General features: G+C 40.7%; 1 protein-coding gene across 6 annotated transcripts in view; it reads left to right on the forward strand.

Moving 5' to 3' along the window:
* The window catches only part of LOC121277335 (Krueppel-like factor 3), an 87,210-nt gene that overhangs the window by 16,272 nt on the left and 48,660 nt on the right, over window positions 1-22,278 (forward strand). The window lies entirely within an intron of this gene.

Genomic DNA, 22,278 nt, shown 5'->3' on the forward strand with positions numbered 1-22,278 from the left:
GAAAGATGGGCATAGGTTTTAAAATCCACCACACAGAGGGACCAAGGATTTTTTTAAAGAGGGTGGCAATGACAGTGGTTTTGAATGGAAACGGCAGTGTCTGAGGATTCCGAACTATTTACAATGACAGTTAGTGGATAGAAGGGAAATTAGTGGTCATCTGTAGAATTGAAGTCAAGTCAGTGTAGCAATAGGTGGGTCTCATGGGTGAGATGAGTTTGAGGGCATGAGGGGACACAGGAGAGAAACTAGAGGTCATGGGTACGTGGCTAGAGCGGGGGAAGCTTGGGAGGAATTTTGGTTTGGTGGGAAAAGGGGAAAGCAGCAAAGGTAGCTGAACTGATCTTCGATGATGGCAGATAATTTTAATCCAAGTGACAAAAAAGTCCATGAGCTCCTTATACCTGAAGGTGAGAGTACAGGGATTAGGAGAGAGAGGTTTACGGCAATGGCTGATAAAAGAAGCTGAGGCCCATCTTTACTCCAGGATCACCCTGGAGAGCATAAGTAACTGATTTTGTCAAGACTTAACCCGTCAAAAAAAATGCCAATTCTAATTCATCTTAGCATAAACGTCTTTTCAAAATGACTTGTTAAATGGGCAGTTTTAGGTTCGCAAAATAGTTTTTCTATTGTTTTGCCTTCCTGCAGATAATATCCACAGCATTGAACTTGAAAAAACACTGTTAGTTTGGATATAATGGACTTTCATAAATCTATGTGAATCATATGACAGTTGTGTGTAATAATTAGACAAAGTATATTTAAAGTCGTCTTGTTGCTGTGGGGCAGCTGGGTTGGGAAATTGTGCCAATTTGGTTCAACGTGTCCTTTGGGTAAACATTTTGCTGAGTGAAATTTGATCTTGGAGCATTGGAGGGGAATCACAGTTTGAGCTGAGAACATATTCTTCAGAAAATGCTTTTATTTCTCCTAAGGCTTTCATGAAACAGTTATAGAAATATTTAAAATGAATATTTGCTTTCATTTTGTGGGTCACTGATTTTGATCCATTTAGTTTCAGAAGTGTAACGTGTAAACTTTGGTGTTCAAAGACAGTCGACCATTCAATTAGATTGCATGGAAGCTTCTTGAAACAATACTTCAAATCAGAGACTTTCCTCCAGAGTCATTTTTAAACTTCTGCTGGTTGTTGGTGAACCTAAATGGGGAATTGATTGCATTATCAAGTTCTTTATTTTGTATTTTTATATGTATATATTTGATTGACATTTTGTTTTTGTTGAGACCCATAACTGAATTTTAGTGGTAAGAAGAATGACTAGTAAAATGCAGCAAGTTTCTCTCTTCATGCCTGACCAAGCTGTAGTTATTTACGTGACCCAGTTGGTTAATGCCTCTGGACAATTGCTCACAGTTTTTTGGCTTTGCCTCCTCATCCACCTCATTTGCATACAGAAGTGGTTGCTTGGTTTCACTATGTGGGAATGGGTGGATTATGTTTCCAAATTTCTGTCTTGTTTGGGCAAGTTAAACAGCCCTGACAAAGAGCCATGGGGCTGGGTGTAGAAAGGCAGGAACGTAGAGTGCTACAGAAACGTTTATTAACAGAAGAAAAGGTGGATTGTTTGCTTACATTAATAGCACTCTACATAAGACTTTCGGATGGTTTTGTTGTGAAAGAGCAGTGGAAAAAGTAATGTGAGCTTGTGCTGCTTTTTTTCAGCATGTAGTACGGTGTTTCCTATGGCAGTTAGCTTAGTTCTCCCTAAAGCAGTACAGTAAAACTGTTTTTAACTTCATTCTTTAGTATGCTAAGATAAAGTTCATAACACAATTTGGCTACATTTCAAATGTTTGTATCCAGGAAATTCTACTGCAAAACCCAGGAGCTGAATGGGGATGGGTACTTTGAAAAGGAATATAATCATCATTGAAAAACATTCTTGCTGACCCTTTACTGACATGTGGTAGAGTTGTAAATATAAAATGTACCATCCCACCATTTGTGATGAAAAAGCTTTTGTCCCCTGGCTCCTCCTTACTTAAACAATAGACCTGCCAAACAATTCTTCATAAAGAGGGAGACTTCATAAAGAACACCAATGAGCTATCAGACATCCTAAGAATAGGGTGATGGGTGGAAGACCTTGATCAATCGGGATCAATTGAATTTTTCAGGAAAAACAAGTTTTAGTAACATTTAAAAGATTAAATCCACACAATCAGCTGACCGAAGGAAAACATAACCAGGATTGCATCAACAAAAGTGGAACAATCCTCTGTTAGACTGGAACATCTGGTTAGCTTACTCTAAGCCACTCAGATGTACTGTGACCTCTGTTATAGCAGACATGGTTTATGTCTCCCTCAGTAATTGAGAAAATAGAATCCTTATAAGGAAACCACCTTTAAAATGCAGCAAGTTGCTAAAGATAGCTTTTAAAAAAGTGATTTAAAGGGTGTATTTATAGAAGGAGCAGTGGGAGTACTTTTCTATAGTTCACTGTTTTAAAAAAAGACTTCTTCAAACTTCTTAGAATGTTTCAAAAGTCCAAACTTTGTGTAAAACCTAACGTTTTAACTTGACTGAATCCAATCCCTTGAATGGTCACGGTTCAATGAAGTTCTGTCTCCTCACTGTACTTACGGAACTAAACTGCTTATTGACAGGGCTGTGAATTTTTGGACTCGACTACTTTAACATCATGATTCAGTGTCTGATTTTCACAAGAACACAAAGTGAGTTAAAAATGGTACATTGATTAATAACACTCAATTTAAATGTGGACTGCAGTGAGATCCATCACTTTAGACAAGTAAATAAGAACCACTCTACTGGTATTATTAGCTGACAGGCAAAAAAGAGGAAGAGCAAAATAAATCTTAAATTATGTTAACTCTGGATTTTGCTACTAGGGGAATTTTACTCCGTTTTTATAGTAGGGGGTAACCCTTAATTAAATTCTGCTACTCATGGTGAAGCTGACAGGAATACGCTACCTCTGAAGTCAGTAAGGTACAGTCACAAGCACTTGTACGGTAATGTTTATGGATCAGAGAATAGATCAAAAGGGAACTGTTATTTTCAAAACCATGGCGTGCTTATTGCTCTACCTCTACCATCACACACCCTCCTGCACCCCAGAATCAAGGGAGCAGGCATAAAATGAAATCCGTCAAATCAGATTTGCAATGTTTAAAATGCTATGAAAAATCCAAAGGCTATTAACTGATTTTCAGTCAGGTACATAAAGCAATTTTAACTTCTCATTATGTAAAGTTGCAAAATAAACTCAGACAGGAATCTAACCTGTTTACAGGAAAAAAGACCTCCAAATTAGGTTGCTTAAATTGTATTCCCATCCTTCCCCATATCAGTCCTTAGCCAATCGATCACTCTCTAAATATTTCACTTCAATTGCTGGGAAGAAGTGCTGAGCATGTGCTGGGGGTTGGTCTCTCCTACTCACTCTCAGGGGCTGGTGAATTGCAGTTGAGATGTGGGGGGTTAAGCAAGACACATAGCTTCAGTGCTGGTCCAAATTAAGAGGATGAAATATGGAAGTGGGTCAATGTTTAGTGTGTGATGTTTCATATGGCATTGTGAATGCAGAGAAGGAATATGCACAGAAAAGTGCATCAACCATGGCTCAATTGGCAGCACTCGCCCCTCTGAGTCAGCACAAATAAATCAAAGCTGATACTCCAGTACAGTACTGAGGGAGTGCTGTACTGTCTTTCAGATAAGATGTTAAACTGAGGCCCTTCATGTCCTCGCAGGTGAATGTAAAAGATCCATGGCACTATGTTAAAGAGCAGGGGAGCAATTCCTGGCTGGTATTTATCCCTGAATCAACATCAGAAAAACAGATTATCTAGTCATTATCAGACTGTTGTTTGTGGGAAACAAAAACAGAATTACCTGGAAAAACTCAGCAGGTCTGGCAGCATCGGCGGAGAAGAAAAGAGTTGACGTTTCGAGTCCTCATGACCCTTCGACAGAAGGGTCATGAGGACTCGAAACGTCAACTCTTTTCTTCTCCGCCGATGCTGCCAGACCTGCTGAGTTTTTCCAGGTAATTCTGTTTTTGTTTTGGATTTCCAGCATCCGCAGTTTTTTTGTTTTTATTAATGTTGTTTGTGGGAGCTTGCTGTGTGAATTTTACTGCTGCTTTTCCTGTCTTGCATCAGTAAATACATTTCAAAAGAAGTATTTCAATGGTTGTGAAGTAGCTCGGAATGCCCTGTGTTTGTGAAGGTGTGATATAAATGCAAGGTTCTCTTTGTTTAAATGGCTCTGTTTTCACTGATAACTTACCTGAAACAAAATCAGCCTGACTCAGAATTCAAATTAGTTCATCCTTTTGAGTTTTGGAATAATTTTGTGGCAGCTTCAATAACCATTCAATGAAAGACCTTGTCTCATCTCTTGTACTTTTTGTCCTTTTTAAGGTCACTCACATTAAACAGTAAATCTTTTTTTCCTAATGGTGAAGAAAGCAGACTATGCCCATGGCTGTACCATGCATTGACACATCATGTTGCTGTTGTATAACCATGGGGACAGTTCAGTTCACGATACTGGTGTGTTCAGCATTTAGGAGCACAAATGGACATTGTTTTGGCAGTGTGGCAATCCTGATTTTAGTACAGTCGATTTCCTTCAGTGGTTTGTACTCTAGTATAAAGTATGTTTGATAACATTTCTTCTTGAAATTTAAAAAAGACGTGGTACACAGAAGGAGAAACATTGGTGTGTACCTGGTTTCTTGCTGTTGCATAAATGGTAGGCACAGGAATAATTTGTACCTGAATGAATCATGATCACAACCAGGTAAACAATTGGCCTAAATTATTTGGGAGTTAGTGACTCAGCAAGTAGGAAGGTTTCAAACCAATTATATTCATAATTGAATAGTCTGATAATTATGAAACAATGAAATGAATCATTGGCATACAAACAAATGATCATACATTTCTGTAACTTCCCAGTTAAATATACTTTTAGACTCTTCTAATAGAATGCTCTTTTGGCCAGCTTCCCATTTTCCACCCTAGGTAAACATGAGCGTATCCAAAAATTCTACTGCCCATATCTTGACTTGCACCAAGTCCTGTTTAGTCATCATTCCTCTGCATGCTGACTTGGGCTCCTAGCCTGGCAACCTGGAAAGATGCATAACTGAAGGTGACAGGTTGGAGGGTGTGAACCAACCACTAGCGTGCAATTCTTCATAGCCAATTATAAAATTGGAATAGCAGAGAGAACAGGTCACCAATTGGCTGGGGAATGGATTGTCGCGATGGAGGAATGTAAATGACAAAAATACCAAAGCAAACAATGTGAGGAGCAGAGACAGGGTTTTAGAACATTTGCAAGGGCCTTCCCAGTGTTTGTGCATTTCACCTATGCATATTAATGAATTTGAAAATACAACTTGAGGAAACTCATTTGGGTTTATGTAATGTAGAATTACTTATGGGCCATAAGTATTATTATTTTTTCAGTTATCGTTAAGGATTACCTTTGGACCATTGACTTATCAGAAGTGTCTGAAAGTTGCTCGCCAGAGATTGTCAGCAACTTGGATGACATACGGTCCAACGGCTCCCTGGCTAATGTGGTGCAGCAGATTCATGGCACCCTGGAAGGATTCAGAGGTATAATACTTGAGGGCTGTTGTCACTTTAATTGTCACGGACAGAGCAGTTGTGACAATGGACAGAGATTGCAGAGCTTCATGATGCTCAACGGCATCATTGAGGGGCAGCTGTCAGAGCGAGGGAATTCAGGGGCCCAAAACATTTCTTCTGGAAAGAGAGGAAAACACCACGATAGAATGAAGTGCAGATGCCAGTGATAAATATGAAGGAGGATATTAAAATGTTCCTTGGCAACTTGTAATCAGTAAATGAAGTTGATGCCTGCTTCAGCTCAAAAAAGTCCTCACTAAACAGCAGAGCATCTGGCATAGACAAGAGCCAAGCGATTCCACAACCAGTGAATCAGGTAAACAGCTCTGCAGTCCTGCCACATCCAATTATGACAGGACAATTAAACAACTAACCGGAAGAGGAGGTTCATCAACATCCCCATCCTTAATGATGGTAGAGACCACTTTTTAGAAATTTAATTCACTCCTCCTGATATCAAGAAATGGCTGAGCACAATGGATGCAGCAAAGGCTATCAGCCCTGACAACATCGCAGATGTAGTGCTGAATACTTGTGCTCCAGAGCTAGCTACATCCCTGGCCAAATTGTTCAGTGCAGCTACAATGCTGGTATCTACCCAATAATGTGGGGAGGAGGTGGCATAGTGGTATTGTCACTGGGCTGGTAATCCAGAGACCCAGGGTAATGCTCCAGGTTTGAGTCCCACCATGGCGGATGGTGAAATTTGAATTCAATAAAAATCTGGAATTAAAAGCAATGACTATGAAACCATTGTCAATTGTTGTAAAAACCCATCTGGTTCACTAATGTCCTTTAGAGAAGGAAATTTGCTGTCCTTACCCATTCTGGCCTGCATGTGACTCCATTAAATGTGGTTGACCCTTAAATGCTGAACAAGGGCAATTAGGGGTGGGCAATAAATGCAGGCCTTTAACAAATAAAAAAAAATGCAGAAAATTGCCTAAGGATGCCCTGTCTAGTCTTGGTCCAAACATGGACAAAAGATCTGAATTACAGAGGTGAGGTGAGTATCTGCCCTTGACATCATGGCAACATTTGACCAAACGTGGCACGGAGGAACCCTAACAAAATTGGGTAGATTATTGGTGAATACGTGCAGCTTGAGATATTGTTAATGACCCCTCCCATCACTTTGCTGATGATTGTGAGAAGTCTAATGGGGTGATTCGCAGGATTTCATTAATCCTGCCTTTTGTGGACAGGACATACCTGGGTTTGGCATATTTCTAAGGTCCAGGACTACGTGCAGATGGATGAACCAACTGCTGCAAAGATACAATGGGGAAAGGCTATATCTAAGACTCCCGCTATGGTACACAAAGGGAGTGTAACCAGTGTAAAAAAGCCTTGGGCTTTATGTTTGCCATGTAATCAATATTGTAAATGTTAACTGTAATTGTAAATGGCATGAGTATCTTACAGTATTGAAAGAAACAGATTTTTTTTACACTTTATGTAACGTCAACTTTAAACAGTCATGTAATGTATTTTTATAAATTTTATGAATAAAGTATATTTTTGGGAAGAAAATTCCACATTGATGGGTAGATGCCAGTGCTGTAGATGTACCGGAACAGCTTGACCAAAAATGCAGCTTCTTAAACATTCGACATTCACCACCTTAAAAATATACTCCCTTCACCGCCAACATATCATGGCTTCAGTGTGTGCCATCTACAAGTTGCACTGCAACAACTCACCAAGGCTCACTTCTTCTCAATTCCACAACCTCTTGAAGGACAAGCGCAGCAGCCACATGGGAACACTACTAGTTGCATGTTTCCCAAGTCACACATCACTCTCATTTGGAAATATATTGCTGTTCCTTCATCATTGCCGAGTCAAAATCTGGGAACTCCCTACTTAACAGCACTGTAGATGTACCTTTACCACCGGGACTGCAGCTATTAAAGAAGGATTACCACTGTCTTCTCAAGGGCAATTAGGGTTGGGCAACAAATCCTAGCTTTGCCATTGATGCCAATATCCTGTGAATGAGAAAACAAACATACTCTTGTCTGAAATGGAAAGTGATGCCTTTAGATCAGTGTTTCTGTGTTTAACCAGAAGCGACATATAACCTAGGAATCATCTGTGTACTTGAACAGTGTAGGTGGGCACTGAGTAGTTTTCATGATCATAAGGTTTGCACTATTATAATTTTGAACTTTGCATCTAGTGCAGTAAGTGACGCCCTGTCATAATTTAGGTCAAACTGGCAATATTGCAGGGAGAGAATAGGTAAAAATATGAAAATAGTAATTTCACCCATGGCAGTGGGCTATGTTCTTCTGCGGCTGGGCCTGAGGCACGTTATTGGGGTGTGGTAGATAGAACATTTGCTGGCTTTCTTATGCTGATTCCAGATACGTGATGCTGACAACATATTGAGAATCCTATGAGTTCATACTAGTCGCAGCCAGCGCCCGTGCAGCACAAATGACTAAAATTACCCCTAGCATAACGAATCCCAGGACTGATGGCTATAATCTTAATGAAACAAAAATTTTAGCCATTACGTAAAATCTAGAGCACAGAAACAAGCCATTCTATGCTGGTTTTTATACTCTATATGAGCCCCCTCCCACCTTACTTCATTTCTCCTAATCAGCATATCATCTGACCTTATCAAAGTATTGATAGCGTGTCTATATTTATGTGAACATTGTACCTGTCGAGCTCTAAAATTCACCAATTAAAAACTAACTTTTGGAAATAGCAACATAAAACTGAGAAAAAACACGAAGAAAATTCCAGAACTGGCTCCAGTCTACCAGCAAACTATCTTTTACACTCCCAGCTCTCCGAACAGACTGCAGCCCTGACTTAGAAAAAGATAGTGAGCACTAGTAAAAATACATCATTTGTTGATTATGCAAATACTGAAAAACTGAAACAAATGCAGTAAAGGGTACGTTATACAAAATGTACTACAGCACTTTGCTAAGGTTCAAATCCTCAGCCACTACCACTTTGGAGGAGAAGGGCAGCAGACATTGAAGAACATCACCACCTGCACATTCCCCTCCAAGTCACACATCATCCTTACTTGGAACTATATCGCAGTTCCCTGACCTCATTGTCACTGGGTTAAGATCTTGAATCTCCCTCCCTAACAGCACTGTAAGTGTACCTACACCATGGACTGTAACTGATCAAGAAGGCAGCTCACCACCACCTTGTCAATGGCAGTTAGAGATGGGGATTAAATTCTGACCTCACCTGCAATGCCCACGTGAACAAATATATAAAAAAAATTACAGCCCAGAAGTCAACAGCAGATTTCATGGTAGCCCAATTTTATGAAAGATTGCTCATAACTATGGTAGTATCTAAATTAAATATCATTATGGAGAGTGCCTCTCTGTGAAAAATGGTATTCAGCTGACTGTTGAACTAAAATTAAGCTTTAGATGTACGGTACAGATGCACAGTGCTTTAGGTGTACAATACAGCAATTCAGTAGAGATAGAAATAAAGGCCAGCTCAATGCCACTTAAAATAACACAAACAGATTGTTGTGAAGTAACCTTTCAGTCACAGCTTTGTCTTTCTGGCAGAAGCCAGGGTGTAACAAAATGAATTCTCTTCTCTAAACCCCTTGTTAAACTGAAAATATACAATACATCATTCATCCATTTGGATAAGAAGAATCAGCCAATACCTGGAATCTGAAGTGAAAACAGAGAATGCTGAAAATTCAGATTTCCATCAGTGTCAGGAAAAGACAGATGAATAATTCAGGTGGGAGCTCAATTCTTGAGCCTAATTGTCATCCAATTCTAGAGGAAGATTATACCTGAACCAGTAGACGTTCTTTAATAATAAAACAGAAAATACTTGAAATACTGAGGTCTGGCAGCGTCTGTGGAGAGGGAAACAGAGTTACCATGCCTGATTTTAAGTGTGCAAGTAGATGGATTTTGAAAGCGTTAAAATCCAGGACCAACGTTTCAATTTGACGATCTTTCATCCGAATCTTTCTTTTATCGTCTTCAGATGTGGATTGATCTGTTATTCTGTGTCACTTGTATAGGCTTATGTGGCGGTTCCATAGCTTAGAACCATAGAAAGGTTAGGGGCAGAAAGAGACCACTCAGCCCATCGTATCTACGCAGGCCAAAAAAAGGGACAAAAGAAACTAGCTGCTCATTTTTAATCCTGCTTTCCAGCACCTATAACTTCAGTTTTGTTCTAAATTACCTTGGTTCATGTGCATTTGAGAATTTTAATACAGACACACCTTTTGCCTTTTAATGTACTGCAAGTTTTTGTTTTGAGTATATATTGTCCTAGTTTTTGGCTCAATACCATCTGTCTCCATCATTCACCGTGCAAGTCATATTAGAAATGCAAAAACCTCCACCCTAAACAAATATTTTAGATTTTTTTTTAACCTCCTTATGTTTAATATGGTGAAACTTGTGCGTCATCTCTACATACATATGTCAGGCAGTGTTTATCATGGTTTACTGTTGTAAACTAATGCAGGCAGGCAAATGTACCACTAAGTGTGTTTTAATTGTAAAGGGAAAGTAAGAGACAGCGATCAGATAAGAGAAATCCCACATTAAATAAAGCGCTAAACTTTTATGTGTGCTGCTGTTAAAAACCTGCAGTCATGCACCATTGAGCAATTTTTATTGGGACTAATCAGAAGGATGTTTGAGGCGTCCATGTCATTCACCGTGAAGCTATTATCACCATTCCAACCCCACCTTAGCCCCTCCAATTCGTGCAAACATCTTTGTGCATTCACTGGTGGGGAGATTGGCAGAGTGGAGGTGAGGGGGTGGGTGGTGGCGCTGGATGTACACAAACCAGTTTCACGCTCCTACTCTAATCAAGTGATACTTGTCTATTGTGGAACACACAGAACTTTGTATGATCATTCTGACTCTTGTACTTTAAATTGTAAATATTTATTCTTAATTTAAACATAAAGTGGCAGAACTTATTTTTGGTTTGAGAAGCATTTAGCTAGTAGCGCAAAGCAGAACAAAAGTGTCAAAGACCTATAGCACCAAGCTTATTCATGGTTTCTTTTAGGGGATGGAGTGTGGGAGTGCTTGTGTCTAGTTTTAATTATATATAAATAAGAGTAGAGTGATGTCACCATGGCTCGTCTCTCAGAGTCTCTGCTTGGAAGAGGCCCAGATGTACAACACCCCAAAGGCATTGGTCTTAATATTACTGTCCAGCTCCCTCAAATCAAGAAACTTGGAAAGAGGGTCAGAGCAAAATCTTGGAAATCAGGGAAATAAACGGAGTGGCTAAAGCTGAAACAGTGAATAATGTACAGAAAAGACCATCAATCATACACCTGTCAAAATTTTAGAAAGATTATTACTTAGGTAGCACTCTCACCTCTAAACCAGAAGGTTTTGGATTCAAATCCCACTCTAGAAACTTGAGAAAATCTAGCTTAGCTCCTGAGCGTCACACTGAGGGACTGCTGCAATATCACAGCTGCTGTTTCTTAGAAATTCTAAGACGAGCCACTGTCTGCCTCTTTGGGCCTATGAAAAGATACAATGGCATGATGAACAGGGAAGTTGTCCTGGTCAGCATTTACCCCTCAATTAACATCTAAAACACACTATCTAATAATTTTATATCATTGTTTTTTGTGGGAGCTTGATGAGCACAATTTGGCTCCTGGCTATCCAACCCTGTAGATCAACACTGACTACACTTTAAAAGTACCTCATTCGCTGTAATGCAATTTAGGATGTCCTGAATTCATGGAAAGCAATATAATTTTTTTTACCGAGATAACGGGTTGGAAACAGAGGAACTGGAGTAGGCCATTCAGCCCACTGAGCTTGCTCTGCCATTCAATGCAATCATGGCTGATCATCACTTCAATTCCTTTTTCCCCACACTATCCCCATATCCTTTTATGTCATTGGCATTTAAAAATCTGTCAATTGCTTTAAATATACTCAATGACTTGAGTTTCCACAGCCCTCTGGGGTAAAGAATCCCAAAGACTCACCCCTCTGAGTAAAAAAAAAATTCTCCCCATCTTGGTCCTAAGTGGCTTCCCCCTTATTTTGAAATTGCGTCCCCTGGTTCTAGACTCCCCAGCCAGGGGAAACATCTTACCTGCATCTACCCTGTCTATCCGTTTTAAGTATTTTGTAGGTTTCAATGAGATCACCTCTCATACTTCGAAATTCTAGAGAATAGAGAGTCTCTTTCCCCAATCTCTCTTCATAGGACAGTCCCGCCATCCTGGGAACAAGTCTGGTGAACCTTCGTTGCACCCCCTCTACGGCAACAATATCTTCCCTAAGGTAAGGGGACTAAAATTGCACACAATACTCGAGGTGTGGTCCCACCAAGGTTCGATACAATTGAAGTAAGACTTCACTACTCCTGTACTCAAATCCTCTTGTGATAAAGGCTAACATTCTATTAGCCTTCCTAATTACTTGCTGCACCTGCATGTTAGCTTTTTGTGACTTATTAACAAAGACACCCAGGTCCTTTTGTACATCCACACTTTCTAATCCCTCACCATTTAATAAATACTCTGCATATCTGTTCCACCTACCAAAGTGGATAACCTCACATTTTTCCACATATTCCATCTGCCATGTTCTTACCCACTCACTGATCTGCCAAAGCCCCTTGAATCCGCTTTGCATCTTCCTCACAACACACATTCTCACATAGCTTTGTGTCATCTACGAACCTGGAAATATTACATTTGGTTCCCACATCTAGATCAGTGATATATACTGTGAACAGCTGGGACCCAAGTAATGATCCTTGTGGTACCTCAATGCCTGCCAATGCAGGAACGACCCATTTATTCCTTCTCCTTGCTTTCTACCTGTTAAAACAATCCCAAATCCATGCCAGTATATTACCTCTTATTCCACGTGCTTTAATTTTGCTAACCAACCTCCTGTGGGGCACACTATCAAAAGTCTTCTGAAAATCCAAGAAGACTACGTCCATCATCTCCCTTTATCAATCCTGTTAGTAACATCCTCAAAAATCACCAATAGGTTTGTCAAATATGATTTCCCATTCATAAATCCATGTTGATTGTGCCCAGTTAGATCATTATTATCCAAGTGTTCATTTATCACATCCATTGTAACAGATTCCAGCATTTTGCCTACTACTGACATATGGCTAGCTCTGTAGTTCCCTGTTTTCTCACTCGCTCCCTTTTTAAATAGTGGGGTGATATTTGCTACCTTCCAATCTGCAGGAACTGTTCCAGAATCTATAGAATTTTGGAAGATGATCATCAATGCATCCACTATCTCCATAGCTACCTATTTCAACACTTTGGGATGCAAATAACAGGCCCTGTGGACTTATCAACCTTCAGTCCCATTAACTTCTCCAATACAACCTTCTTACTAATACTAGTTTCTTGCGATTCCTCATTTTCCCTGGTCCCTTGGATCTCTAATTCTGGGAGATTTCTTGTATCTTCCTCAATGAAGACTATCATTATGCTCCTCTGCCATTTCTCTATTCCCCTTTATAAATTCTCCTGACATTGCCTGTGATGATCCCACATTTGTCTGAGCCAAAATTTCCTTTTTTAAATGCCTATAAAAGCTTTTACATGTCTGTTTTTTATGTTTTTTTGCTAGTCTACATTCATATTCTGTCCTCCCTTTCTTTATCAGTTCCCTGGCCCTCCTTTGCTTTATTCTAAAATGCTTCTGAAATGATTCTAAGGTTCCTGAGGTTTTTAAAGCTATGGTGATAAAAATGTATTGATTTTCACAAGGAAATAGGTTTGGAAAGATCCACTGCTATTTTCCTCTTTTGCACTTAGAAATTACAAAAGCAAGGGTAGGAAATGCAGCAGAAATTTTTTGGAATTAATTGGTGGGGTTTAAAATCTACTGGCAACAATTGAATGGAAACCCACATTTAGCCGGCTTCCTGTTTGGTCAAGGTGCCTTTCCCTTCCCTTTCTGAACACATGCATATACCCAGCCTCAGTAGCTGGATAGAAATAACCATTGTTGAGTTTGGCAAAATTCTTTACAAAGTTGTACATTGAGGTGATGACACCTGTTCCTAAAAGTAAATGATTTAAAGGATTCGGGTCATCGCTATACAGCATCCACAAGATGTTTAACTTGGATTGTAAGTCGATGCAATCATTGACACTATTGATCAAATTCACATTTATCCTTTTATTTTTGTATTGTGCTTTCAATAAAAATATTTTTAAAGCTTGCATGAAATGATTTGCATTTCAGCTGTAGTTGTTTACATGGCAATCATGAGATTTTCAGAGTGGCTTGTGTAAAAGCTCTCTGTCTTCTCATTTTTTACAATGTGAATTAATTGCATCGGAGTCAGTTACACTGTTTACCAGCACATGACTAAAACTTTACTTTCTTTTGCAAGGTGGGTTTCAGTGCACTGGGGCATTGCTGAACGCGTCTTGTACAATGTTTGAGCATAGAATCAGAGACTAGCACAACACAGACATATAAAGGACCATTCGGACAATTATACTTATAGCTCGTCGAAGGAGCTATCTGATTAGTCCTTCTTTCTGCAAAGTTCTGCAAGTTTACCTCCTTCAAGTATTTGAGCGTGTAAGTTGTCCAAGGGTTTTTGCAAAATCCTGCACATTTATAGTTGCTCATAAGTAACGTTCCAAACCTTTAATGTTCTGACTACAGCCCTTCTCTAAAATCAGGGTAAGGTCCATAAAAAAGCAGTAACAGAAATTCATTACTGGCCTGTATTGGCAAACTGAGAATTCAGCCAGTTTGTGGCCAGAACAAAATGTGTCCCACAGCGTGCAGCACCAGCATCAGTGGGGATTTATGTTTGCTGCCTGCGGTGTGGAAGAAACCACCTCTTTGAGATGGGTCTCTGTGCTGCCAGACACACTAACAGGCCCCCATTTATATTACAGCACTGCTGCCAGAGTCGTTGCTGTGAATAAAAATGGCTAACGCTTGTGGTCGTAAAGCACACGTGGACTATAGCCTTTGGATTAGGAAATTAGAAAATTAGAAAAGGAGCTACTTTAAAAAAAAATGTGCAGAGTCAAAACCCCCAAATACACATCTGAAAACTGAAGAGAGAAAATAGCAAACTGGGCTGATTTGATGATAAACTCTGATGGGTAGAGGCACCTAGGGCCAAATTTTTGTCTGGCTTTGGAGGTGCATTTTGATTCACAAGGGCCCATTAGAATTTTTCTGGAGGAAATCTGATTTTCCTCTGCATTCCTAAAGCCACACCATTTTTGTATGCCTTCTTCCTGGGTCTGAAATGCAGTATAAAGGGTTAACAGATGGGATATGCTAATGTTTGATGATGATGATGATGATGATGTACCACTGACACTAGTCAGTCATGTGTTAGACTTGAGAGAGAGAGAGAAGTTGGAATCCTGCCTAAGAGCAACATGCCTACTCTGTAACCTGTTTAGATGTAATGCTAATAGACAAGTGTTAAGCAGATACCAAAGTATGTCTATAGTCTGTTTAAGATCCAAGCCCCACACCTAGAGTCCAAGACAGAAGGACTCAATCTCAGAACATGGTGCCAGCAATGGAGACATTGATATAAAAAATGCATTGCTGTTATCGAAGGAACCACAGAGTGGAAAAGCCTTTGAAAGCAGCTGGAGAGATTTTGGAGGTACGAGCTACACTGGAGAGAGGTAACAATGACGAGGCCTAGTGAGCAGTCCCTGCCCTTGCCCTGCCTGTTTGACTGGCCTGAGGGCCCATGGTGAGGCCAGCAGTTGGGGTTATGCAAACGCCATTTTCTCTGGCACTGAACAGCGCCAGGTCTTCACTAAAGATTCAAGTTAGTTCCTTTTTTTATGCAGTAGGTCCAGGAGCAGGTGGCATTCTCTTAAGGCAGCAGGAGCCCACTACGGATTTTGATTCCATTATTAAAGCCTTTGATACCTTTTTTAATCAGCCACGCAACCCCATTATCAAGCAGACAGTTCAGTGCATGAAACAGCCCCAACACTGAGCGGCGAATTGGGCTATAATTCATGGTGACACCGAGGCTTCACATAACCCCATAGATTGGATAGGCCAACGGCAAGTGGCCCACCCATGTTAAAGCTCACCGAGCAAAGCAAAAGAACTGGAAACTCCACACCGGCAGCCATTTTGAGATGCTTGCGTTGTGGTGTGAAAACCCAGCATAAATGCCAGGACTGCACAGCAGGGGTTGTGGAATGTTTCCAGTGTGGCAAAACTGGACATTTCAAGACCTTCTGAAAATCCAGCAATTTTTATTGAAGTCATGGAGCAGTGAATATTTATAAAACGTATTCCTTCCCAGAGATAGAAAGTCCAGAAAACAGAGTTTCTAGGGGAGGTAAATGGTCTTAACCCAGACCACTGGTCAGTTATGGTACAAGTTCAAGGATTCAGTACTTCCTTTAGAATTGATAATTGAGCAACTGTTAACATAGTATAGCAGCTGATCTTGACTTTGTGAAGTGTAGTCACTGTTGTAGCCGCTGTTGTAGTGTAAGAATTGCAGGAACCAGGAACCTGAGAATGCTTCCCCTGAGTTCAAGTTGGAGTCTATAGAGGACCACATTGTTAGAGAGCTGGTCACTTCTCAGGGTGAAAGTCAAATGGCACCCATACTTCAGTCCCAGCTGAAAGTCTTCTGTTCAGAGCTGGAGGTCAGCACAAAAGTTGCAGTAAATCTTTAGCACTTCTGAAGCTGGCGAATCCTGTACAGCAATCTTGTCCCACAGTTGATTGTCTACAAAAATTTTGCCTTATTACAGAACATGAGTCTGACTTGTCTCCATATTCTCAGTAATTCTTCCCATTGCCCATAATGGAGTCACCTCACACAGAGAAATGTGGCTCTTTTATCACTGCCTACCATGATAAATCATTGGGAAATCATCTCTTCTTTCCAGACAGAAAGTTGGCTGTTTTTCCCTTCATTGTTTAAGTTCATTGAAATCTCAGATCTTCAATGCCTTTTCAGTCTTTGATACAGCAGTGGAGAATACAGCTGTAATAGTCTTCCCTGGAGTTGAAGATTATTCCTCTTCTGGAGCTTCTTCCCAGAGTCCTTCTGGAGAGTAACAAGTTTCTCAGAGTGTCCTGAGTTCTTCTCTTCTAGTCCCAGAAGGTCCTAGGTTCAATTCTCTTCAGTCTGCCTTTTGAATCAGCCTTCTTGTTGAAAAGAGTTTGTTGCCCTTGCAGTTCGGTCATCCTGAAATCTGCAATCAGCTTCCCAGCTATGCTGACAGCAATGCTGATAAGGTGTTGCCCTATTCTGCACCTGATGATGTCCTACCAGAAGTAGAAGAAAACCCTTATGCCTCCAAGCGGTCTTCCCTATGGGCCGAAAATACTGAGAAAGATTGAATCCCCCCGGACTATGAATTGGGTAGGTGAAGAGTAGGAGTTGGAGTTGAGTAGAATCTGTAGTTGTTTAAAAAAAAGAGTTACAGAAATGTAATGTATTAGTTGAAGACATTGGGCAGAATTTTGCCATTGATGAGCAGGGGGTGGGGCCCGCTCGCCAATGCAGGATAACATCAAGTGGAACCCTCGACGTCATCCCACCCCATTTAAATTTTCAAGAAGGTGAGGGTGCAGCAAAATCAGCTGCGGGCCTGCCGACCTGTCAATGGCCAATTGAGGCCATTGACAGGATCGTTTAAGCAATTAAAGGACCTGCCTGTCCAACCTTAAGGTTGGCGGGTTGGCCAGGGCCCTGGCGGCAAATAGAAAAAACATGAAACCTCATCCACCAGCAGGACAAGGTTTCATGCAGGGTTTTAAAAAGTTCAATAAAGTTATAGTGTAAAATATGAACATGTCCCATCTCATGGGACATTGTCACATGAGGGGGACATGTTAGGGAATTTTTTTTCTATTTTTAACCTTTTTCAAGCGATCTCCCTGAGACTGCACTTAGCCTCAGGGATTATGTGCACTCTTTCGTGAGCATGTGCGAAAGAGCACACTCTCGCTTTTGGGGAATCCCTCCCCGCCTGCACAGAAAGCACATAGCGCTTCCCTCTCACTCACTTTACCATAGCACAGATGGTCATTAAAGCACTGGATCCAGGTTCCCTGGTGGTGTGTTGAGGCACTGACCTCCTCGCTAATCTTGGCTGAGGCTGCCTTGGTGGAACTGGGTGTCTGCCTGGGCACATGGGGAAATAGGACATTCCTGTGAGCCTCCATCTGGCGCAGGATGATTTCCAGGTCATGCTTGGAGAACCATACTGCAGCTCTTGCCCAGGACTCTTAGCTGCTCTGAGCATTGGCCACCCTGGAATAAGATATAAGGATGCATATGAGTCAGCATGAATATTTGTGATGCCTTTCATTGTCGAGTAGCTCATGTAAATGCTCTGTGGGTGGCCATATGGGATGGAAAGGTGTGGCTGGCAAAAGTTTGGTGGCCTTTATTGCATGGCTAGTGAGTGGGTAGCAAGCCATGTCCCAGGTCAACAGTGTTCCAACGGCACGAGGGACATAAGGGAGATTTGTGACTCTCCTTTGGCGCTTCTGGGGTTAGGCCCGGGGGGTGCTCAGTTTGCTGCACATCCTGTGTGGGCGGAATGCTTCGAGATGGTTGCTGTGGGTGTGAGAGGGTGGGTGTGAGAGGGTCTGAAGTGGACTGAGGTGAAGTGTGCTGCTGTGGCGATTTGCAGAACTTTGTGAGCTTTTGCACGATGCTTGTTCAAAGGCCAGAGACTAATAGAGGTAAACGTCACAAGGTTGGCGCAGCAGGGGAGTGAGAAGATAAGAGAAAGTGTGAACATTGGCATAAAACAATAAATGTGTGTGAATAACTAAGGCAATATAGTCAATGAGCCAGCTTACACAGGGCAGCAATGTATCAGCCAATAAACAAATACATAGTACTCCAAGGGTCACAGGTCACCTCTAGCATCATGTCAGGGCTATATCCGAGCAGATTTAGTGGGCGCTGCACCGCTTGGTGCCCTTTAAGAGGCAGAGGATAGGAGGAACCCGCCTCTGCCTCAGACACATTGCAGCTCCAAGCCTCGTTGCAGCTTTCAATCTGCACCCAGATCCCGTCTCCTGCCAAAATTACAACAATGGTGAGTGAAGTTGGACAGCATTCATGGGTGCAGTTTGTGTGTTGCGAAATGGCTTGTCTCGTGTTTCACGACCAGAAAACAAAAAAATCAGCCTCTTGTCGCATACAAATCATTGTGCCCAATGCATCTTTAAAAGCAATGTGTTTGCATCCCTGGTTGAGAATAGGTTTAGAGACAAAGGGTTATGACAATACAAACTATTAATCAAGAAAATAGAAACACTGAATTTTTGTTAAGTAGTCGACAGTGCGAAATGGGTTTCTGGAATTGGTGGGTCAAAAGTGAAGGGAATGCCAGCTTATTTTTTTTTCCCCCAAGAGGCCTGCAAATGCCCTTCACAAACAGGATTCACTGTGTCATAGCAAAAGTTATCCTTTCAGTTGGTGTCCACATCCTCTATTTGAAAAACATATCTTTTTGGAGAGGATATTGCAATGGTGAATTCACACATGCCTTCTAATTGAGTGGCCTCTAATTGAGGGGTAGTGGGTCATTATCTGTTAGATGTATTTTAAATCTTGTATTGTGGAAATACCCACTGATATTTGCTCGGATCCATGTGTGGGAGAGTTCCTATTGTTCGGATTCAGAGCATATTTCTTTCCAAGCAGTCTGAGATCAGAAATTCCTGCTGTAGCTGGATAATTTGGAAATTGAAATTGTGTTCTGTGAAAATTACAACAAACATTTAAGACTCATTTGTTTGTCTGTTAGTTTAACAAAGGTGATAAACATTTATTTTATATTAGTTAATCCTTTTCTTAAAATAGTGGACAGAGATACTTCATGCAAGCATTTTATCCTGTCTTTTGCCAAAATCCCAGGGCATAATTTCAATCCCTTGTTTCAGACTTATTGAAGGTTCTTGTTTCATTTGTGCAGAAGCATATACTGCCTCACAGCCATATTGTGAATGGCATTCACATTTTATCGCTGTTTGATTAAATGTGTGTATGTGCCTATGTGTGGTGGATCCTATCTTTTTTTTATCATCATCTTTTTTGCTGTTCACAAACTAATGCTCTTAATGGTGCTTTGGGGTTGTGTAGGATTCCTTTGGTGTTTGCCTTAAGGCCCCATGCTTTACAGAACTGCTTTAAGCAGAAGTGGTTCTGAAATATTCTTGACCCCTGCCAGTATTGTGGAATTTATCATGTTTACCTCATCTGGCACAAGTTACTGCAGTCGCGACTTTCACTTCTGCTCATGGGCCCAAATGCCCGTAAGTGGAAAATATTCTCACAGGCTGACCAGACAGCTGTCCGCTGCTGGTGAAAAATTGGCCATTTGATATTTGCTATCGATGGCATTGCTGGGAGCAGAAAACTTCATGAAATGCTAACCACTGGGGTGAATCTCTGCTTCTCCTGCATTGTCACTGAAGTCAAATAGGATCAATAGTGGCCTTGTATCATAAATGAGCCCGACTGGTGAGTCATTAACTGAATTAAGCACTGTTTATCTGTTATCTACCTTTCTCAAGTCAGGCACTGTTGTTGATATGCTGCATGCAGGAGAGATATCCCGATGTTCTGACCAATACCTATTCCCCAAGCAACATCACAAAAACAAGTAATTTGGCATGTATCAAATTGCTTTTGTGGGATCTTGCTGTGTGTTTCCTATATTACAGCGGTGACTACACTTCAAAAAGCATATTATTGGCTGTAAAATGCTTTGGGACATCCAAAGGTTACAAATGGTGCAATATAAATGCAGGTTCTTTCCTTTCTTGAAGCTCTTTAATTTAAAGCTAAATTCTACCAACACAATTGGGGTATAACAAGCACATCTCAGACAGCCGTGTTTGTCGGATTCTGGCAAGAGATCATATTTGCTGCTTTCTCCTTTGGGATGGGCGATAATTAAAGATGCTTTGTTGTTTCCCTTAAAAGAATGTCATTTCTATTCTGGAGAGCATAATTCCTCCCCCGAGCTTGGGCGGGTGAGAGGCCAACCACACCACACTTCTGCCATGACAGATGGAATTTCTGACAAAGGCCAGCACACCCTCCCTATAGTTATTCATATAACAAGTTGTTCTCCATTGTTGGTGAGACCGTCCATCCTCACTAAACGTACATTGATAAGTGATATGCCCTTTGGTAGGTTCATTTGTGTAAAATTACACTGTCTGGTAAACAAGTGGACAGAAGCTTACTGCTGCCCCTCAATGCCAGTTTCAAACAAAGGGAGAAGGGGCCCCTCAGTTCTCATGACTGGGGTGTATTGTGCTACATGGGAAGATACGAAGAGAAATGGAAGAGAACACATTAAAATAGCGTACACTGTTTATTTTAGTTAGTGTATGTGTTACATTATTTGGTCAAAATGAAGATAACAATCTTGGAATATTTACTAACTGTGTCTGGAACTAATACAATCAATCTATATTTCATCTGGGAATTTTATTTCCAAAACCTTGATTTTAACTTTGGCGGAAATAAGGCAGGCGGAGGTGCCGAAGTGAATGGCAAATCACCACCAGCCTCCCCCTGACCTCAGCAGTGTGAGGTTCAGCCAATTTTAAATGAGTTTGTTGCCAATCCAAAACCAGTGTGAAGTGGCAGCTGGCTGAATAGTGGGAGCTGAACGTCCCAACCAATAGCACATTGTAGGTTTTAGTGAGATTTACACTTTTCTGCATTTTGGTTCATTCAATGAAGTTAGGCAGTGACAGGACTGATATTTATTCAAAAGCTGGAATTACAATTTAGATGTTAGAAAATAATTGGAGGGTAACTTTCACAAATATTTCCTTTCTGGTTGAGGAGTCCTGTAGGAACTGATGACTTGAGCGCCCATATTCCCTGTGTGTGCTCCCAGTAGTGAAGTCTGTGGCAGAAACACAAATTCAAGGTTATTTTTGTAGGTTTGCAATAACTCCATGTTTGCTGCACATTTGCTGACAACATGTATTACTGTGTGTTAATGTGTAAAAGAGAAAGGGGAAAATCTTTACTTACAGCCTTAGACCTGAATTTTGAAATAAGGAAGATGTGCATGTTCAGCAGTTTTGAAAAAAGCAGAAGAACTCTTTTTAAATAGGCACTATGTTGATGAGAAATGTTTGAGAAAATTGTGTTTATTTGGGAAGGGAAAGGGAGATCCATTAGTGCTACGCATAATTTGTATCATAATGCTATCTTGCTCAAGCTGTTCATCCAGCAGTTTCACATGTTCGCAATTATTGCATCATGTGTTTGTAAATATGCTGAAGTGTTTGGGATACATTTTGAATGAAGCTAGTTTTCCTTTACATTGTCTTGTATTGCAGTTCAAATAAATTCCGCTTTGTTGAAAATTCTCAAAAGACCTTTACTTCCAATTGTGTGATGTATTTTTGGTGCATCCTTTGTTCAAGTGTATTGATGAAGTAATTTATAGATGATATAAGGGGAGTTTAATAAATGAAGCCCAGCTTTTGGTTTGCACAAAGCTATGTACTTAGATTAAATCCTTTTCTGTTATATTGGGTCACGTCTCGCAAAAGAGCTTGAATAAAACAATTTAATATAAGAATAATTAGACAAGCA

Source organism: Carcharodon carcharias, chromosome 1, assembly GCF_017639515.1.
Source record: "Carcharodon carcharias isolate sCarCar2 chromosome 1, sCarCar2.pri, whole genome shotgun sequence".
Taxonomy (NCBI): Eukaryota; Metazoa; Chordata; class Chondrichthyes; order Lamniformes; family Lamnidae; genus Carcharodon; species Carcharodon carcharias.